The sequence below is a fragment of the Hippoglossus stenolepis genome, chromosome 2 (genome assembly GCF_022539355.2).
Source record: "Hippoglossus stenolepis isolate QCI-W04-F060 chromosome 2, HSTE1.2, whole genome shotgun sequence".
Lineage (NCBI taxonomy): Eukaryota > Metazoa > Chordata > Actinopteri > Pleuronectiformes > Pleuronectidae > Hippoglossus > Hippoglossus stenolepis.
In genome coordinates, this window is record NC_061484.1 from 1,124,937 (window position 1) to 1,145,562 (window position 20,626).

Below are 20,626 nucleotides of genomic sequence, written 5' to 3' on the forward strand. Positions count from 1 at the left end.
GGATATCTTGAGGTATTTTAGATAGTGCCTTGAACGTTAAGTGCTCTTCGCATGTGCAGCTACGTAGCCGAGAGTGCAAGGCTTCTCAGTTTAGGTTGAACAATTCTGCTCAAGCATGACCTCAATGAGGGTATACTATGCAACAATGTCTTTCTGTTTGTGTATGTACATGTGCATCTCATCTGCAAGTTCTGTCCTTTTTTTAAATGATAAGAAATGTAGGCTTGTATGGGTGCGTGAAGGTTGCGTATGTGTTGTCTAAATTAGTATAGAAATGTCAGAGCCACTTTCCTAGGGCAAAGCCAAAGCTGGTAGATATCTGTGAACATTTTAAATCATCCATGTATTCCAAGAAAAGTTGAGTCAGGGAACCACAGGACTTTCGGTTTCCGTTAGAGCTGAAACAATTACTCAAGTAAGCCTATTACAAGAAATTCAAATTCTTTGCTTGTCATATTGGGGCGGCTGTGGCTGAGGGGTAGAGAGGTCGTCCTCCAACCGGCAGTTCGATCCCCAGTCTTCCCCATCTGCATGCCGAAGTGCTTATAGATGCACTGTATGAATGTATGGGTGAATGTAAAACTGTACTGTAAAGAGCTTTGAGTGGTCATCAAGACAAAAAAAAACAACTATATAAATACAAAACCATTTACCATATAGGTACTACTCAGTGGTCACCACGTCTCGCATGGAAGACCTGCAGTGGGCAGTTTCATTTCTTGTGGTACGCTTGAAGTTGTGGGCAGTGTGTCACTTTATATACTTAGACTTTTGGGGCCCACCTTAGTCATACTTTAATAATGATCAGAAATAGTCTCTTACTTCTCATAATACTATATGAGACCTCTAACTCTGTGTTTGTTAACGTTTCATGTGTGCAGTGGTGCTACTCTCTCACAGGCATGTTGATACGTCTATGTTTGTGTTGACTGGTTTAACAGAACAGAACCAAACCTTTTTAATGCCTTTGACACCAGATCCTCTGCACAGAGCAGACACTTCCAGTTTCACTTAGGTTCTGAATCAGTAGTGCTGACACATGAAAATTATAAAACGTCATAACACTCTTTTCTCGTGACAAAGAAGATAAGGTTTTAAAAATATAGATAATGATGATGATGAATCTCCCGCTACGTTCTTCATGTTTGAAAGGCAAACTCCAGAGAAAGTCCAGACCCCATTGTGCGGACATTCTCTGGAGTTCAGGAAATGGATATAGAAAAAATACCCAACAGTTTTCACAACTGAGGTTAGGTATTGTTTGGGATTTTTCCGATACCAGTGCGAAATTAATACTTTAAAAACGGCTGTGGTACAATGGAGCCAGACCCGTTCCATTTTTCTTGGGAAAATAGACAGAATGATGGTGGGTGATTTTTTAAAAAAATTGCAAATGCAGATTGGAAGTTAAAACGTATCACATTAACAGTTTAAAATATACTTAAATATGCAAATATATGTAAGTGCAAAAATTCCGACATATTCACATAACACACTGAATAAAACCTAACCCATCTATGTAAAGAGTGTGTTGCCACCAGAGTTAAATGTAATGTTAACTTTGAATTGTGTGTGTATTGTTGAGCCCAGTCAAACAATAAACTCTATCCATCTATCCATCCATCTATCTATCTATCTATCTATCTATCTATCTATCTATCTATCTATCTATCTATCTATCTATCTATCTATCTATCTATCTATCTATCTATCTCTTCGCACATGCTGTGCTGTTTAATTATTTTAGTGCTGAGCTTAGGTCTGGTAGGTATCGGCCATGTATACCCAACCCTATCCAAAATAAGCAAACACTATGGTGACACCTGTCCATCTTTAAGACACTGCTCTGCATTGTATTCTGTAGAATACTCAAACTGCCAGCAGAAATTATCAGCTCCTCACACACCATACAGGCACAAAGAATATAATTAACACTGACATTGCTCTGTTGCTAAATGCAGCTGAAGCTGCCAACTATTCATTCAAAATATATTTACATGAACGATACAAATTAGCGACTAGTTGTCAACTGCTTGATGTATTTGGCTTTATCATAAAACACCAAGGAATGGCTCCTTGAAGGATGCCCACTGTGGAGCATATAAAACCTATCCCTGCATTCCAACAATACAAATAGAACACACACACACACACACACACACACACACACACACACACACACACACACACACACACACACACACACACACACACACACACACACACACACACACACACACCCTTGTATCACTAGCAGGTTCCTTTCAGGTCTTATCTGGCTGCTCTAGGAAATGAAGATTGACGATGTGATGGGAAAATGAACCATGAGCACATCAGCAGCAGAAGGTGGTGCTGTATTTAGAGGTGATTAGAGGGTGGGTGTGTTTGTGCGCATGCATGTGCGTGTATTGTATTAGTCACTCAGTATCTCTTGGCACCATGCTTCTCAGTGATGTTACCTCTTTTTTCAATATTTACTTATTTACTCCTAATCTCATTAATCTTTCCAATACTAACCCCACAAGTTTTAGCCATAAAATCTAGTTCTAGTTAATGGTTTGAGGTCAAGAATGTTACAGTGATCCAGCGAGGGCAGCTCTTTGAATCAGTGCTTTATTATCTTAAAGTCAGCTTTTATCTAAGGTGGTACACAATATTATGGAGGTCACACTGGAATTCATTGCCAAACAGCTTTTCTAGCCTGTATCGTGAGACAGTTCAACGTGTAGTATTAGCTGCAAAATAAATTGATTGTTATGACGCACAAGGAGAACAAGCTCTGCCGCAATTGTTTCTGACGGATTACATCTGTAAATGTAAAGTAAGATGCGGCTGTCCATGTTTTTCTATATATTAAATACATTCCTTTCATACGTCCTGGTCCTATAGAATCATGAGTCAAATATAACTGTTATTAATGTTTTATTTTATAATGTATTAAACAATGGTGGATATTTTAAAATGATGGTACATTTATTGCTCATTATTTGTGACTGTTAATATTCTGTACTGCCTTGCCGATAAAGCTTATTTAAATTTGAGAGAAAGAGAGAGGGAGGATGTGTGTGTGTGTGTGTGTGTGTGTGTGTGTGTGTGTGTGTGTGTGTGTGTGTGTGTGTGTGTGTGTGTGTGTGTGTGTGTGTGTGTGTGGAGGGCTGTTTTTATTCAAAATTCAAACATTCATTCCGACATGAGAAAAATATTCAGATTTGACTTGTAACTATTCTTTTATGTTGAAGATGTGCAAGCGCATCAGAACTTCTGAAGTAGTTTGCCTCATGATCCAGCAGAGGGCACTCACCATCAGCTTGACCTTCTACATGCCCTCTTGACCTCACTTAAGTAAGTAAGCCGGTGGTATTACTTCTTTTGCTATGTGAATGGAGGACGTAACTAAACAATACTGTACTGAGCGGAGAATCATGACATATATCACAATATCTTCATATAGTTATTGCATGTTATGTAACATCCAATCGCTCATTTTAGGAAAAAGTGACAGCCCTAGTGTGTGTAATGTAATGTAAGCATGTAATAAGGAAATTTATACCAGTATGCAAACACACACACACACTGCAATCATTCTTTTACTTCTGTTTCAAAGTGATGTCATTCTGCTGTATTTCATCATCTAGCTTTGAAGCATGATCACACACACACAAAAGCAGACCCCTATACCACAGACATGATATCTTTCTCAAAATAGACTGTCAAAGGCATTGTTGCTAAGGGATAACGCTCTATTTGTGGATGGTGACAGATTTGAGCTACCTGTGTTTTATCTATCTATATATTTGTGTATATAGACTTAGATGGATATATATATATATATATATATATATACAAAATGTACCCACACAGTCGCACAGTAAATTACATCGGTAGCTTGTTTCTTAAACCTAGGACAGAAACAAACAATGTGTGTGTTCTGTAAATCAATCCATCAATCAAATATTATTTGTATAGCCCATATTTACAAATCACAATATGTCTCACAGGGCTTTAACAAGGTGTGACATCCTCTGCCCTTAACCCTCAACAAAGTATGTAAACAATGTAAAGACATGCTTGATCACTCACTGAATGTCTACATATCTGTAAATAACATAGATGGCCATATGTGTGTGTGTGTGTGTGTGTGTGTGTGTGTGTGTGTGTGTGTGTGTGTGTGTGTCTACCAATTGCATTAATGGTGGGATCAAACAGGTGATATAATGTTTGACTGGTCACATAATTCTTATTTGAAACAAAAAATATCAGAAACGATGTACCTTGAGTCTACAGAATAACATTTACACAGGCTCTAGTGCTCACATTGTTGTCATTCTAAAAACATCTAGAAAAAATTCCATCATAAATATTAAATTTCTACTGATAGTAATAAACAGATGGTATCAATTATCATGTTTCAAATCAATAACATAAAAACAACCAGAGAGAGTTGACCAAAGTGATGTGCAATAAAATATCATTAGAATTAGAAGAGATAAAAACCAAAGTCAAAGAATAGTAAATGCAACCTGAAAAGCTGTAAATGAGTTCACACAGCAAACCCCTTAATTGTTTAAATTGCTGTACCTCTTGTGTCTAATTTCCATTTGGATAAGAAATTTCCAAATAGGTTTTAACTTGAGTAATAACAATGACAATAAGGTAATTGGCATAACAATAAATAGAAAATCTCAATAAATGCAGGTTGCATGTTTTACATGTTTTACAATTTGTTGTAGCTATAAAATTATTAAATATGTATCCTGCAAATTAATTTTTCCATAAGAAGTATCGTTGAATGATCCTGATACTAATACTGCTGCTTAAAGTAAAAACACATTCCATTTGGAATTTTCAAGCGGCACAGTACGTTTTACGCGTTTACTGTTTAATTCGATTTTTGGGGAAATTTGGATTTTGATTGTCATTCATGGAAGCTTCTTTGTTTTAACAGTACAATAATAACTATTATTTAGCTGTCATAATAGAGAGCTAATAATAGAAAGTTATTTGGTGTATTATATTTAAATCCCTTGGTACTACTTTTTCTTTCAGGCTTTGATTATAAAAATAATATAATCACACATTTTTATGTGTCAAAACAGCTTATAATGGCATGAGCATCACAACAAGGAGGGTGCTCCATAATCATATTGGTGAAAACTTTGTGCTGTTCTACACTCATTTTTCCGACATTCTCTTCTTGGTATTTTCCTGAGTGCAACCAACATGTAACATCTCTCTGTGCAGTGAGCTCAGTCCCTGAAAGTGATAGGTCCGAAACTCCCAGTCCTCTGAATTCACAAACATTCCAGAGACCAGAAAAAAGCCCACGTGGGAACAAGAAGGATCCAGATCAAATATATCCAGGAATTTCCACATCAGCTAATTATATGGGGCACTGTCAGGTTTCTTACTGAAAACCTGAGCCACATGCACACTCACAATTAAAATCATCAACTAAAACACCCCAAAAATATTCGTCTTCATGTAAAACATCCTCTTAACATCTGCATCTGCCTTTTGATTCATGCTCAAAAACATATATAACATGTGTTATATATATGTATAATATATAATATGTATTATGTAAATAGTTAGTAATTAGTAAGTATGTTAATGTTATTGTCGCGCTTTGACTCTTATGCTGAATCTTCAAGTGGTCGATGAAAATGAATTTTTTCAATGGCTGATGCTTGTATATTGAAGTCAGGGAGGTCGATAGCCAGTCTTTAAGATGATTATATTATGTTGTTATTTTTATTTTTGTATCTTATATAATAAAATGTTGTAATAATACAATAATAATAAATTCTAACTAAATTGATTCACTCGATAATTAAAATAGCAAAAAAAAAAGAATTATATGTTTACATAGACCTACACTCTACTTATTAAACTGTCCAAAACTAATTAAAATCATACTGTGTAAAAAATAATTGAATGGAAAAATAGTTGCTGCTAATAAGTAATATGAATCAGGTGAACATTTTTCATACTTACATTCAACTGTGACATACTAATATTATTGCTGTGGCGTTTCATTCCTAATAGACCCACTGGAATCTTAATAAGTTACACATGTTCTCTCTCCCACTTTCTCTGGCCTCCTTTCTTTACGATGTGTCCATTCAAAGTCGTTTTTAAGCAGGTTTCCTCCCACAGTGACAGTTTAATTCCTTCAATCCATCACCGACTTCCTTTTCGCTTCATTATTCACACACGTTCTTAGGAGCATCTCAAAATTTATGTTTCTAATTGAAAAGGTAAAACTTCAGAGGAGAACACAGGGAAAAGAAAGAGAAAAGAGACAAACACACGAACATGCACGCACAGGCACACACACACACACACACACACACACACACACACACACACACACACACACACACACACACACACACACACACACACACACACACGCACACACACACACACACACGCACACACACACACACACGCACACATGCGCACAGCACAGGGGAAAGCTATGGAATGCAAATCTCCATGTCTGGAAATGATTAGGCAAAAAGCAAAAGCCTCTCTTTCTGTTTTTCTGAGCAGCAGCACTAAGTCCAGCCACTGTAACCCCCCCACACACACACACGCCACACCGAACACACACACACACACACACACACACACACACACACACACACACACACACACACACACACACACCAACAGGCGTTTCAAAGCACAAAATGCTAGAAGCAGACACGATAAATTGCCTGAAAGCCAAATCACACTGCAGATGTTTTCCTGAGTTTTACCTCGTTGGTTAAATAGTTGACTCACTTCTGTCAGGGTGACAGACAGCACGGATGAACATATTTCCTCCTTCTATTCAAAATTGAATTACACTTTAGAACCAAGACTTACTACTTGTAAGGAAAGTATTTTTGAATCAAATAAAACAAATAGCACCTATACTCTCTACATCTGAGATAAAATCCAAACTTCACAAGTGCTAAAATATGAAGACCGAAAAAAACCAATACCATATCACCATGTGACCAGTTCAGGTACGAACATGACTTGATGGCATCACAACAAAAAGCAATGGACTGAGGACTGCTGAAAGCCTGCAACACTGAGTGATCACGAATTAGGAACCAAGCCTGAGGTGTGTTACACGAGGGCAGCTCTGTGAAGTATATTAATATTAAGTGTGATCATTTCAAAGTCTACTTGGTGTATCATTTCACATTTTGAATGTTTAAAGTAGAAATTCAAAGCACCCCTCATCAACAGGAAGAACAAGAATAGATCAAATAGGAACAAATAAACACATTTTTGAAACTTAAATGAATTCAAGGGCCAGCTGCTTCTTGTTCAGAGTCACAGTTTCTTTTATCTGTGTGGAAAGAACCTCCAGAAAACTTGCTGGTGTAAATTCATGTACGACTGACAGCAGTTTGTTTCTCATTATGTCCTCCACATTGATTGCTACTCTAATTATGCCAATACTCCCAATCCCCTCTCTGTAAATATTGCCCGCACATAATGGCCTCGAAATCTAAAGCAGCCTTGAAGCTAATGCTCCCTGTGTATGATTGAGCACAGAAATATTTGGTGTGTGTGCTTAAGAGGACTGCAGCAAGGAGACAAAGGCAGTAGTCCCTAATTGGCTGGCAGCACAGGCTACTTACTGGAGGAGAGTCTGACAGTGATTTAGGATGAGCTGATGTGTGAGTGACTGCTCGTGTTGGACTAGAAAGTGACTGGGGAAAGAAAGAAAAGAGAACTGAAGAGCTGCCTGCACCAAAGACTGTCGGCTTACTCGCCAACTGTCCGCTTGATTTAGCTTTGAAGTCTCCAGTTTGGACGGTGAGAGCACAGGCGAGAGACTCAGAGGGAAACAGGTGAGAGGAGGAAATAGAAAAGAAAAACGAAAGATAATACAGGAACACAAATGGCAATTCTACCACACTCATCTTCTCCCTCTCTCTCTCTCTCTCTCTCTCTCTCTCTCTCTCTCTCTCTCTCTCTCTCTCTCTCCTGCCACTTCCTCAACAAATCAAACAAACCATGAGGCCAAACACACCCGCGCGTTTTTGGTTTTGTCAATGAGTTTTTAATTAGTCAGCCAATTCGAACAATGAGAGGTAAACACACACACACACACACACACACACACACAACACACACACACACACACCACCACACACACACACACACACACACAGGGGAGCTGGAAGGAAAAACAAGAGGACTGACTTCAGTGGTCTACCTTGTCTGTGTGAGTACTCCAGTTTCGCCTGAATGGAAGAGTTAATGTTCCCAAAAAGCACACAGGGTCCCTCCAGGCAGCATGAACACCGAGTCTCCCCGCTGCTGAGGGGAAAATAACATCACACCTCCTCTCTGCCTCCTCTCTGCCTCCTCCTGCCTCCCCTCGCTCCTTCCTCCTCTGGAAAAGCTTCACAAAGCACACGCCGCGTGTCCTGACGTCTCTTTTTTCTGCCTCGCTCCTGTCTCTCACTTCTTCTCGTGCAGCCACTGCGCCTCCAGGTGACGGGAGGAGAAGGCAAATGTGAATGTCGTCGCTCCTTTTCTTTACCTCCTCTACGTCAGTTTAGGAAAGTGCACCAGTCTCTCCCTCTCTCTGAGCCCCTCTGCCTCCCTCTGCCTGACTCTCACCGCCGCCCCGCTCCCTCCCTCTCTCTCCTGCGCCCCTGTCGCTTTCAAGCTCACTCGCTGCTGGAGCGAGAGAGGGGGCGGAGTCTTGGGGGGCACAGGGAGCAGAGGGAAGAATGTGATTGGCTGACACAGATGGGGGTGAGAGAGATAGAAATGGTGAGAATCATGAGAGGAGGAAATACTTGGAAGGAGGGACTCTGAGTGGACAGAGAGAGAGAGAGAGAGAGAGAGAGAGAGGAGATGAGAGGAGGACCGGGGCGCAGGGCACTCCCTCTCTCTCTCTCTCTCTCTCTCTCTCTCTCTCTCTCTCTCTCTCTCTCTCTTCTGTGTCCCTCTCTTCTCTGTCAACCTCTCCTCTCTCTCTCTCTCTCTTCTCTCTCCCTCTCTCCTCTCTCTCCTTCTCTTCTCTCTCCCTCTCTCCTGTCTCTTCCCTCTCTTCTCGCTCTCCCTCTCTACCTCTCACCCTCTCTTCTCTCTCTGCATTCTTTTGCCCTGATCTCCCCGATTTCCCGACCGCATATGTATTCATAGCACAGCAACTACCCCGCTCAGCCTCACACATGAGCTCTCTCTTTCTGTCTCACTCTCACAAGCAGAAATGTGGTGCGTGTGCGTGTGCGTGTGTGTGGGCGTGGGTGTGCGTGTGTGTGTGGGCGTGTGTGTGTGTGTGTGTGTGTGTGTGTGTGTGTGTGTGTGTGTGTGTGTGTGTGTTGGACTGATGTATATACCAAAGGTACTAAGAGAGAAAGAGAGGGAGTGACTGGGCTTAACTGAGGATTCGGTAACAGAGCAGCATGAAGGTATTTTACAAGGACTCACACATTCTCTCTCTCTCGCGCTCTCTCTCTCTCTCACATACACACACACACACACACATATGTTTATATATATATATATAAAGAGAGATATATACATCAGTGGTTTTCTCAAAGCTTCTTCCCACAGAGGGGGAGTTAGACTCTAAAGTGACCATAGTCACTGGTTGTCTGTTTCTGTATGTTGGCCCTGAGATACACTCGCGACTTGAACAGGGTGTCCTCCACCTCTTGCCCAATGTGACCTGGGATCGCCTCTAGCTCCCTTCATGCCCCTCAACAGGATGAGCAGTATAGATAATGGAAGGATGGAAATATTCAATTTTAAAAGCAGGATAAATTGGATTTCAAGCAAAAATAAAAAAGTTATCCAAGCCTAAATCCTCTGATTGTAGTTCCTTAGGCACAACTGAAAACAGAGACTGGACACTGCAGGTAAATACAGTTTATATTGGACATAGGACTAATTGGAAACAACAACACACACACACTCACACACACACACAATTTCTGAAAATATTTTTTCAAAAGATTTGTTATTATCAGATGTTTCAGTTCACTATAGAAGACATGAATCATCCATTTCTTGTTATGAGATGTTTTTTTTCTAATTCTTATTCTTTCTTATTCCTCAAAATATTAATAAAATGTTCAATTGATCTTCTTGACAGTCGTGCTTGATTTTTAGTGCCAATTTCTTCAACAAAAAATAACCTTTGACTGTAGAAGCAACATGGTCAGGTTGTGTAACTGGTTTGTGTCAGTAAGAGTAACCAGTATTTTTTATAAAAATATAATAACATACAGGAAAATAAATGTTGAATAAAATGTTATCCTTTATTGCAGAGTGATAACATAGTTTTTAATAGTTTGTGCTCAATTTGTCAAAGAAGAATTTGAAACCAAACCGTGTTTTCAGCATATGGCCCGTTCTATATTGCAAAAACGTATACAATTGTATATTTTGACATAATCTTAATAAATAATTATTTTCCTGTGATATTTTAAAATATATATATTTTTTTTATTAGTCCACTTACATACACTTAAGTTGTATAAAATATAAAATATTTCTTATTCTTTTGAAGTTACACCATTTGACATTTTCAGGCACTTTCAGTCTTATCTTTTGTGAAAAATGGTATAAATGTTCCTTTAAATGACATGAAACCAACATAAACACAAAATATACATTTCAACAAACAAAAAAAATAAATAAAAAAAGCCCGTTAACACTCATAGAAAGTGCTAAGGTCACACACAGAGGTCATATTAAAAGCCCAAAGGCCTGTTGAGCTTTTGCAATGTTGACTATTACATCAAGACAAGAAGAAAAAAGGCAGAAAAATAAAGCATGAGATGAATGTGCAACAATAAACAAAAATACATGCATTTATTTAGCCAGTACTTTTTTATAAGCTCATTTGATTATGAAACGTACATTGAGCTTTTGACGGCAGAAATTATTAATAATAATTTTGTCATGATACAGGTTGTGTGGGATCTAAATATTTTATCAATCTATACATTATTATAATCCTCACTTACAGTATACACACACAAAATAATTGCATTCACACATACAGCCCCTCCAGAGAACGTCCAGAGGATCTCCAGAGTTCAGTCCATGTCTGAAGGCAGCTACACTGTCCATTCACACTACAAATACCAAGCAAATGCACAACAGCCACTGCATTTGCAAAATAAATATCTACGCAAACCAAAATGCATCACTACAAACCACATGAGAATGTTCACTCTGCCTATTAGTCTATCGTGTCCATTCTGAACATGTTTATTCAAATTAAGTTGAAGCTCGACTTAGTACACAGAACCCTCAATTGGACAATCTGTTGTTATTGTTGTGAATTCTCCCACTGTCGCGAAAGCACTGCTGTTGCCATTGCTACAGATATTTAAAGTTTATTAATAATGAACATATTACGTTCCATATTCACTTTTTTATTGTTTGCGTGCTGGATGTTGTGTGCAGAGCGTTATATATTTACTCTATGTTGCAGAGAGAACGTTAGAAAACGTAGCTTTCATCCTATCTGGTTTAACTGCAAACCAGATACAGCTGTTCTGATTCAGTTTTTTGCTTTGATTTTATAGTCAATGTTTTTCAAAAAATCTAACTGAATTTTCTTTATTACTGTTCAGGTTTGAAACAAATGTTTTCCCACATTGGAAGGAGAAGAAGGGAGAAAAACATCCTCCATGCAGGCTTCTATGTGGCTATTTTAGATCCCAATACCCTGCAGGAAGAGGCAGGATTGGACTCACTGGGCAGTTTTCTTGCTTAGTTTTCCCTCCTTCCAGCAGTGAGGCTTTTCTAACACCAGTGTATTTGCTGGTGCCCCCCACTGACCCACACAATACTGATTCTATACGCCTTCAGAGTGTTTGTGAGAGGGTGTGTGTGTGTGTGTGTGTGTGTGTGTGTGTGTGTGTGTGCGTGTGCGTGTGTGCGTGTGTATATACATGTTTAAGTGTGCAGTTGAGCAGCAATAAAAAAGCCCATGTGTGTATATGGGTGTAAGTGTGGGTCCCTCTTTGATTCATTGTATGGGACCAATACTGGACAAATACACAACCTTTGAGTAAGGAAAGGATAAAAGAGCTGTGCCAGGAAAAAGGTGAGAAGGACAGTAGCTTAAACAAAGTAACTGGTAAAGCAATATCAGAGCCATAAACCAGCAGATCTTAGAGGAAAATAATAGATGTCTTTCTTTCTTAATCCTTAAAGCTTCTTTCAGACATGCAATAAACTCTGGATATTCTCCTGAAATCAGACGTATGTGAGAATCCAAATGTCAGTCAGTAAGCTCAGTTCGTCTTGCCAGGATGATGTCCGAATGAGTGAATATAGCAGGATATTGTCCACAGAATTCACCATATGCGATCGGGCACATATGATGTTTCTCATGTCTGGTCCACACTAGGTGCGTGTGCAGCGCATGGCGGCTGCGTCTTACAGGCGTATGTTGTTCCCACAGGGAGTGTGTCTGCTGCGGAGCTGCTATGTGACATTTCTGGTATGACTTATGTATTTCCTCTAAAAAAGTAGCCATGTACTCAACCTGCCGGACCCAATTCTCCAGACTTTACCCGGACTTTGCCTTTCACACATGCACAATGCAGCTGGAGGTTCTCTGCACAGACGCATTCACACCGGCATCAAATCTTCAGCATTATTTATTTAGGCGAGAGGTGGATGACGTGACGATGTTTACAGCACCCGGACACCGTCGTTGGCTCTTATCACCACCAACTCTCTTAACATCTTCGTCTGTGTCTTCAACCGGGATATATTGGTTTTCTTTTTGTTTTTATTCCTGTTTGCGTCAGTCGCGCGCCCCACGCCCCCCAGCCCACTCGCCCACGGTGAATTCAGCAGGGGATTCCCTGCTGTGTTCTCACATCGGATTCTCCTGACTTTCTGCGCACTTTATACCATGAGGCCAGGCGGACCAAGTCCGCAGTCTCTGCGGAGGATCTCGCATGCACCTCCTCCGGAGAAAACGCGGAGGATCTGCCTGCGATCTGGAGTTCAGTGCATGTCAGAAAGCAGCTTAGGATATGAAGCCGTGCACCTCCCAGTGCGTGCACCACTATGAGTTGGGACATTTTAGCCTCCTGGCCAGACTACAAAATAACAGTAATCATCTTGACCAGCACCCTGTAGCTGTGTGTGAGGGAGCAGAAGAGAACAGTGCATGTGTATGTGTACACACATTACCCTGTCAACCTCTGTGCAGTCCATTCAAAATAACAGTGATTACTAAGATCATATGGGGGTGGACTAAACCATTTAGGATAAATGATGGCGACCTGCTGCTTACCCACCTGTGGTTTAAACACATCATAACACACACACACACACACACACACACACAGACACAACTGAAGGCATAAACCCACACAGATTACTATCTTTTCAAAGTCACATGATGGAAAATATGCCAAATTCATGGCCACACAAGATGTGTGACATATAACCGGAACACACACCCTTTGTGTTTCTGTTGAAAAGGCTCAATAGGTGTGTGCCAAAGAGACCACTGAATCTACTTGTGGGAGACAAGTTTTTTCTATTCACACCTTGCATTACAATATGTCTTGAATGTGTCTTCATTGACCGTTTGATATTAGATCTCACTTCCCAGCTCCATATGAAATATGTTATTTATGTTCGCTAAAAGTCTATACAGATGTGTTCACTGTTAATGTGTGTGTACACACTTGTATTTATGTCTGTGCATGTGTTTGTCATTGTGTCGGCACAAGCGAGTGAAAGAGAGAGAGGTAGAGAGAGAGAGCAGTCAGGAGGGGCTGAGTGGATCAATGAGCTGTGCACAGCTCTGCTATGAAGAATTATGTAGTGTTCAGTGATGAGATTGTGACAGTAGTCACAAACAAAGGAAGTGAGAGTAGAAAGTTTGGGCAGCAAGAGGCGTAAATAGACTTTTGATTCTTTGTAGCAGCTCAGAGGACATCAGCTGTTCCATATGTGGAAGTCCCAAATTTATTAAGTGAGCAAATTTTGAGTAGTTGCGACGTGTGCTGCGCTTCGCACACATCACAGCCTAGTGCTCGCAGGAAGCCCGTAACCAGCTTTTATGTCACCATTTGTCATCAGGACTTTGGTATATTATAAATTAATATTACTAATTTTATATTTTCGACCTAAAATTAAAATTTGAGGCTAACTACACTTGCATACAAAGTATGAGCTTTGTTAGGGAGACTACAAGTGCAGCATCTTGAGTAAGCACTTCTACTGAAAGCAGTTTAAATGTACACACATTGGAAAGCAACACTGAGGTACCTTACATGTGTGACTGTGCTGGCAGTATACCATTTAGCAAGACAAAGCAATAATCATTATGCCATGATCTGTAAGAAGAAAGAGAACATTCAAAGCAGTAACATGGTAATGCTTTCGTTGTGCACGTTGCAGAGACCATGACGTTCTCAACACCTGTGCGCCTGTGACATTGGAATTTGTAGTTATAGAAAACAGTGACCCATGTGTATCAGTAAATATGGAGTCACAGAGAAAAATGCTGTAGGAGCAATTTTGTTGTTTTTTTTCTTTCCCAAAAATACACACACCTTCTCAATGTCTTCATTACAGGTGCACAAATCCCATGTTCCTAATCAAAAATCAAGAAACTCCTGTTCTCAGAGTGTTGCTATGGTTGCTGTCTACTACTACTCTACTGTATTAAAACATTTATTTCTATCCAAATCCGAGGTTGGGAAACATTAACCAGTACTTTATTTTTTGGTAGATGTTGATCTTGGATTGTGTTTCCGGAGCAGAGCTGGTCAAAGTAATCAGAGTTAAGTGGTCACTGAGGTCATTTTAATCAGATCTGAGCTGTAATGAAACCAAATGATTGAAGGAACAAACTGAAATTCAAATTCCACGTTATTTAAAACAGCAACTGAAAATGCATTTTAATAAACACAGTTTCCTTTTCTCACTCTTTCCTTTTCTGGCTCCTGGAATGCTGTCTTCTGAGTGTAAGGAGAGCAGGGTTATAAACAAACAGAGAGTTTCAGATAGGGGCTTTGTATTTCAGTACCAGCTTTCTCTCTCTCTCTCTGTGTGTGTGTGTGTGTGTGTGTGTGTGTGTGTGTGTGTGTGTGTGTGTGTGTGTCTAAGACAACATGAAATAGGTGCCCCACTCACACATAAAGTCACCACTGGAGCAGTGAATGGACAGATGGAACGACAGCCTGCATACTACCTTCAAAGTAAGCACTTTGCTATTCTTTTCCCCCTTTGCTCTTTGTTCTCAATCGCTCTCATAGATCTTATCCATCCAAAAATTCTGTATGGTGTGAACCTTTCACATTGCATGTGTTGTGAGAGAGGTCGAGATGAAAAATGGCAGGTGGCAAATACTGTAATACTGTCAGCTTATATCTAACACACACATACAGGGGCATGACCCATATTAAGTTACAATGTAGAAGAAGGTTGAACAAGTATAAGCAGATTACAAATACCTTGAGAGTGCAATATGAGGGAGATAAGACTTGAGAGAGTGGGGTGGTGTTGGGGGAGTGGATGGGGAGAAGGGGCCAAGAGAGGGAGAGAGAGAGAAAAAAAATGAAGGAATAAAAAGTGCATGACTCATTCATACAACATATTTCACCTTCCCTTCACACAAGCTTTAGAGTTTTTGTCTCACTCCTGTTCTTCTCATTCTCTCACCTTTGTTCTCTCCTTTTAGATGATGTGATTACTTAAAAGCCTCCATCCGCTCATCATGATGATGGGGGTGGAAACATATGAATGCCCTTCTGAACTGTGTGTGTGAGTGTGTTTGGCTCACAGCAGAGGTGCCATTCAAAAACCTCCTCCTCACCTCCTGTTGCACAAACCACTAACCTGTCCCATCTCTCTTTCTCTCTCTCTCTCTCTCGCTCTCTCACGGACACACACACACACACACACACACACACACACACACACACACACACACACACACACACACACACACACACACACACACACACACGGTCTATTTAGTATACAGGCAGGTTTGAATTAGGGTTTAAGATATTGAATAATTATGTTTATGGTCTGTATTAATTTAATTAGATTACATTCTTACTTAATCGTTCATAATATACACATAAATAATACATTCTTTGGAGCTGGTGTGAATGCCTTCCTCAAGCTCCATCCTCAAATAGATGCCTGGAGTTTGAGGGTACTGCACAGTTTCTTAGCAGTTCCTCTTCTAGACATAGCCCTCAGATGTTTTACCTCGAATCTTCTGGGACCATTCTCCCAGTTTGTGGTATTGATTCCTTAATACTCCTCCCACAGGGCTCACTTTCACCTCAGTTGTTCTTCTCGATCTTATTGTGCTCCTTCCTCCTGATATCAGCTGAATTGCCTCATCTATACTGCCCTCTTCTGCTCTTTGTCAACCTGTCTGGTTGGTTGGTTAGTCAGTGACTATTTGTCAGTATGGAACTTGAAGTTGCACAGGATCTAAGCTCTGTTGTTCTCAACCACTTTCAGTGGTATGTCGCATTGGGTACCTCTAATCTATACTCTGCACAGATATTTCTGTACACTATCCCACCCACCAGTTATGCCTCATGCTGTCCCAGCTTGCATCTTACACCCCGCTGCTATGTGCTGGACTGTCAGGAGCATCTTTTCCAGCCTCTTTTTGGATCTGGTTCTGAGGAAAGTGACTGATGGCATCATCTTTAATATTTTTTCAATTGTTTTTTTTTACAGTTACTATGTTAATATTGCTATTGTGAATTATTTTGGTCACAATAATCATTTACAGAAGCTCTATCATGAGGACATAGTAAGACAGGGCATATCAAAAGAGGTTGCAAGGAAGGTTTAACTTTTTAAAAGTTGATGCAGTTGCAATATTTGTGATGAAAATGCAATGGTGGCCCTGCAGGCCAACAACAAAAATATGTACTGGTACAAAACTAATGATTGTACCATGTTTGATAGTCTGGTCTACGTCTGGTACTGGTCTTGAATTCCAGGCAACAGTACCGGTTCTGTATCTGTTTAAATGTGAACGGTACCCAACCTTGGAACCCAACCAAATATCTGCAGTATCTGTTGGATATTTCTACATTTTTGGCTGTGAGCTACATGTCTCACTGAAATATTACAGTTTTTTTGTCTTTATTTATTTACTTGTTTACCTAATGCTGTTCTCTATATTACCATAAGGCTATATAGAAGACAGTATGTGAAAGAAGCAGAACAATCTAAGTGTCATTTTAAGCTGACTAGTCTGCGGGACAGACAGACTGGCCAACCCACTCAACAGGCCTGCATACACTCACACTTTCATACACACACATATTCAGCTAAACCGCCTTTGTTAGTGTCATAATCACGTTAGGAGCCATATGACACTAGAAATAGCTGCCAAGGACAGACAAGGCGATGTGGTAGTGTGAGTTTGTATGCAACTAAGAGAGTTAAAAAAAAGTGTGTGTGTGTGTGTGTGTGTGTGTGTGTGTGTGTGTGTGTGTGTGTGTGTGTGTGTGTGTGTGTGTGTGTGTTTCTCAGTAAAATAATCCATATGCTCAGGTCAGCCACACTATCACTAGCGTCACAGACACTTTCGGGCAGACTAGCATGTCAGTGTGTGAGTGTATGTGAGAAACAGAGGGAGGCAGGGTGAGACATTCAGAAAATGGTAGTTATCTCTCCATTCACTGTGAACAACATTGATACATTGAATTCAAGTCTCCTTTCCCTAATTAAAAAATTGAAATCTAAGTGTATATTTGCAATGCTCCTTTGTATCCCTTCAGTTTGCTATAGGGTTCAATATCAGCAGTATTAGCTGACTATGCTCGGCATTGTTGTCTTAGTTTGGTAAAAGGTTAATCTTAAAAGTAATCACACTGGGAGGCCACAAATAATTTCATTCTCTGCAAGCAAAGGCACAACTGCACATTACTCCAAATGACTATCATTCCCATGTTAGTCCTAAGTTATATTCAATGATGTACAAATTAAACATAAATAAAGTAAAGTAAGTGCAATATAATTGAAAAGTATCAAACGAAGAGGAAGAAAAGGATCATAATGGTGTAAACAGTAGAAATGACAAACTGACAAAAGGAAGGAATGAAGACACAGAGAGGCAAATAAACACTGAACGATCCTTTCAATGACCACATGGCTCCCTTTTCCCTTGGGGAAAAACATTAGTATATGATGATGTAATTCTCTGTTATAAATTGCTGGGCCGTCGGTGAGAGAAACATGAGAGTTAACATCGAAGGGCCATTGTGTAGAGGATGGAAAGTATGACTAACGGGATCAATCTCATCAGGAGTATTTTTTCTTCATAATGACATACAACACACGGTATTCTAGAAGTTCTTTGAAAGAACAGCCATGGTCTCCTCTCCATGCAAAATTAAGTAAAGCGTTTTTTTCGGCCCTCATATTCAATAGGAATTTCTCCTGCACCCTAGTCTTGATACATCCAGTAGGATTGTACCATATGTACCACACCTGTGTTATCAGGGTAATAATAATGCGTCACATAGGAGCATACCAATAGCAGGCACACTGTTCAGCTTGGGAATTGGTTATTGTTTGGTTGAGCCATAAAAAAATAGCTGGTTAGAGCTGGAAAGATCCTGATATGGAATATAAATAAATACTTCCATTAGGATAGGTATGCTGTCATCATTACAACAATACACACAGTTTAAGTTGAAGACCAATAATGATCGAAGGAAACAACAATACAATATCCTACAGCTGTCTCCTGTGTCAAAGTCCAGTGTAGAAATCGATCCTTCAGAAACCCTCCTATATCCCACCTCACCGGCCACAAAAGGTCGCATAACATTTTTTTTACAGGACAGTGTTAGACTGAGAGAGAAGAGGAGAAGGTAAGAGGGCGCAGGCGAGAAGCAATGTCCTAATGATGTAGTGGCTGTCAGAGAATTTGCTTCAGAGTGCAAATGATCCTGTAAGACCAGCATGGCTATTGATCCAGCTATTACACATCTCAACATACTAATGATTGTGTGTGTGTGCTTGTGTGTACATGCACGCATGCATTTGTGTGATACAGAGAGATGGAACAACCATGTAAAAAAAACAGGTAGTTTACAGTTTTTACAAAAGACATACAGAATGAATACAAAATTTAATTTTGAGAAATAAATAGAAGAGAATAGTATAAAGAAAAGAGAAGAACAATTTCAAACAGCAAATGTTATGGAGATGTTTTGTGTGGGTGTCTGTGTGTGTGTGCGTGTGTATCTTCTAACAATTCTCCTATTACAATGTGACAGATATGAAACCCAATCTGAACCTGATCTGCTTGAAAGCCGATCTTAGTTCTCACCTTGAATATTTTCAATCGCATTCAACCCACACACACTTGCACGCACACTCATACACATTAATGTGCACACCACACAGTACATCTTTATAGTTATCAGAAATCTCCCAGCTGTACTACTTATTCACATGATGAAAGAATTGCACCTCTGATTCAAATACCTAATTTTCATGTTATCACAAAAACACAAGACCCATGTTTAAAAGAAGCAAAAGAAAAAGAATAACATGTGTCTTATACGCTAAAAGTATACGTGAGACAAACTGTGATTTGTGAATATTATCTATACAAATACAATTTGATTGATTTATAACTGTATGAATAAGCATATTGTATATTTTAATATGAGAAAACAGAGTTGGGTGGGATGCCTTCTTAGGATTTTTAATGAAAATCTTGACATTCGACTGTCCCTGAAAAGCCAGGCAACATTCAAATTCCAGATATTTGAAGTTCAACATCTTCTTTGCATATGCAAGATGCAGTTGGGCAAAACACAGAGAAATGCTGTTTTATTTATATTTTTCAAAAGATAAATTGTGTGTCAAGCTGCAGTGATCAGATCCCAAGACTCAGGGAAACTCACAAAGATGGTTGTAGAATATTTTAGGCTGAACTCTCCCTCTATCTCCCTCTCTCCATTCCCCTCTGTCTATACCTCACTCACTCCTTCTCCCTCTGCACTTCTGGTAATGGATTTAGTTGAATGGATTCTGAGAAACACAGGTCAAGAGAGGAAGAAGATGGGAGGGGAGGCAAGGCAAGGCAAGGGGAATGGAAGACTTGTTGTTCGTGTTAATCTAATAATGGTAATTGGTAATAATAATAATTGGTGTTTTAATAAGTTTAAAATTTATAGATATATATTTATAGATAGATTAGTTTCAATGTTTGGCAGTTTTTGCTATGTAGTATATTATAAAAACAATGAGCTGTACATGAATAACATAATAAACTAGAAGAGCAAATACCATAGGTTCAAGTTAGAACCAAAAGTGGTTCATTAGAACCTTTCATAAAGAGTTTGTTGAAAATCTACAATTGTATTTTTTATAAAACTAAAACTCATTATTTTGAAATCTACTTGTTTGAACAAAATTGTTCCGCAGGAACCTTCAGGTATTTCCCTCAGAAATACAACAGAACATAAGTGATTAAATAAAAACTATTTGAACAAATGAAATTGAAAAAGCAATTTAGTCCAGTGTTTTTTTTCTCAGAGTAACATTTGAATTAGTAGTTCAACCTCACAATGGAAATAGAGACCTTACCTTGACAATAGCATTTTCCCCA

General features: G+C 39.4%; 1 protein-coding gene across 5 annotated transcripts in view; it reads right to left on the reverse strand.

Moving 5' to 3' along the window:
• The window catches only part of tenm3 (teneurin transmembrane protein 3), a 172,884-nt gene that overhangs the window by 124,064 nt on the left and 28,194 nt on the right, over positions 1 to 20,626 (reverse strand). Inside the window, exon 1 of one of the 5 annotated variants that reach the window (XM_047342762.1) lies at positions 8,225 to 8,640. The exons of the other annotated variants lie outside the window; for them this stretch is intronic. The gene's annotated coding sequence lies outside the window, so the exon portion shown is untranslated. Of the gene's footprint in view, positions 1 to 8,224; positions 8,641 to 20,626 lie in introns of those variants that run through there. 5 annotated transcript variants of the gene reach the window in all.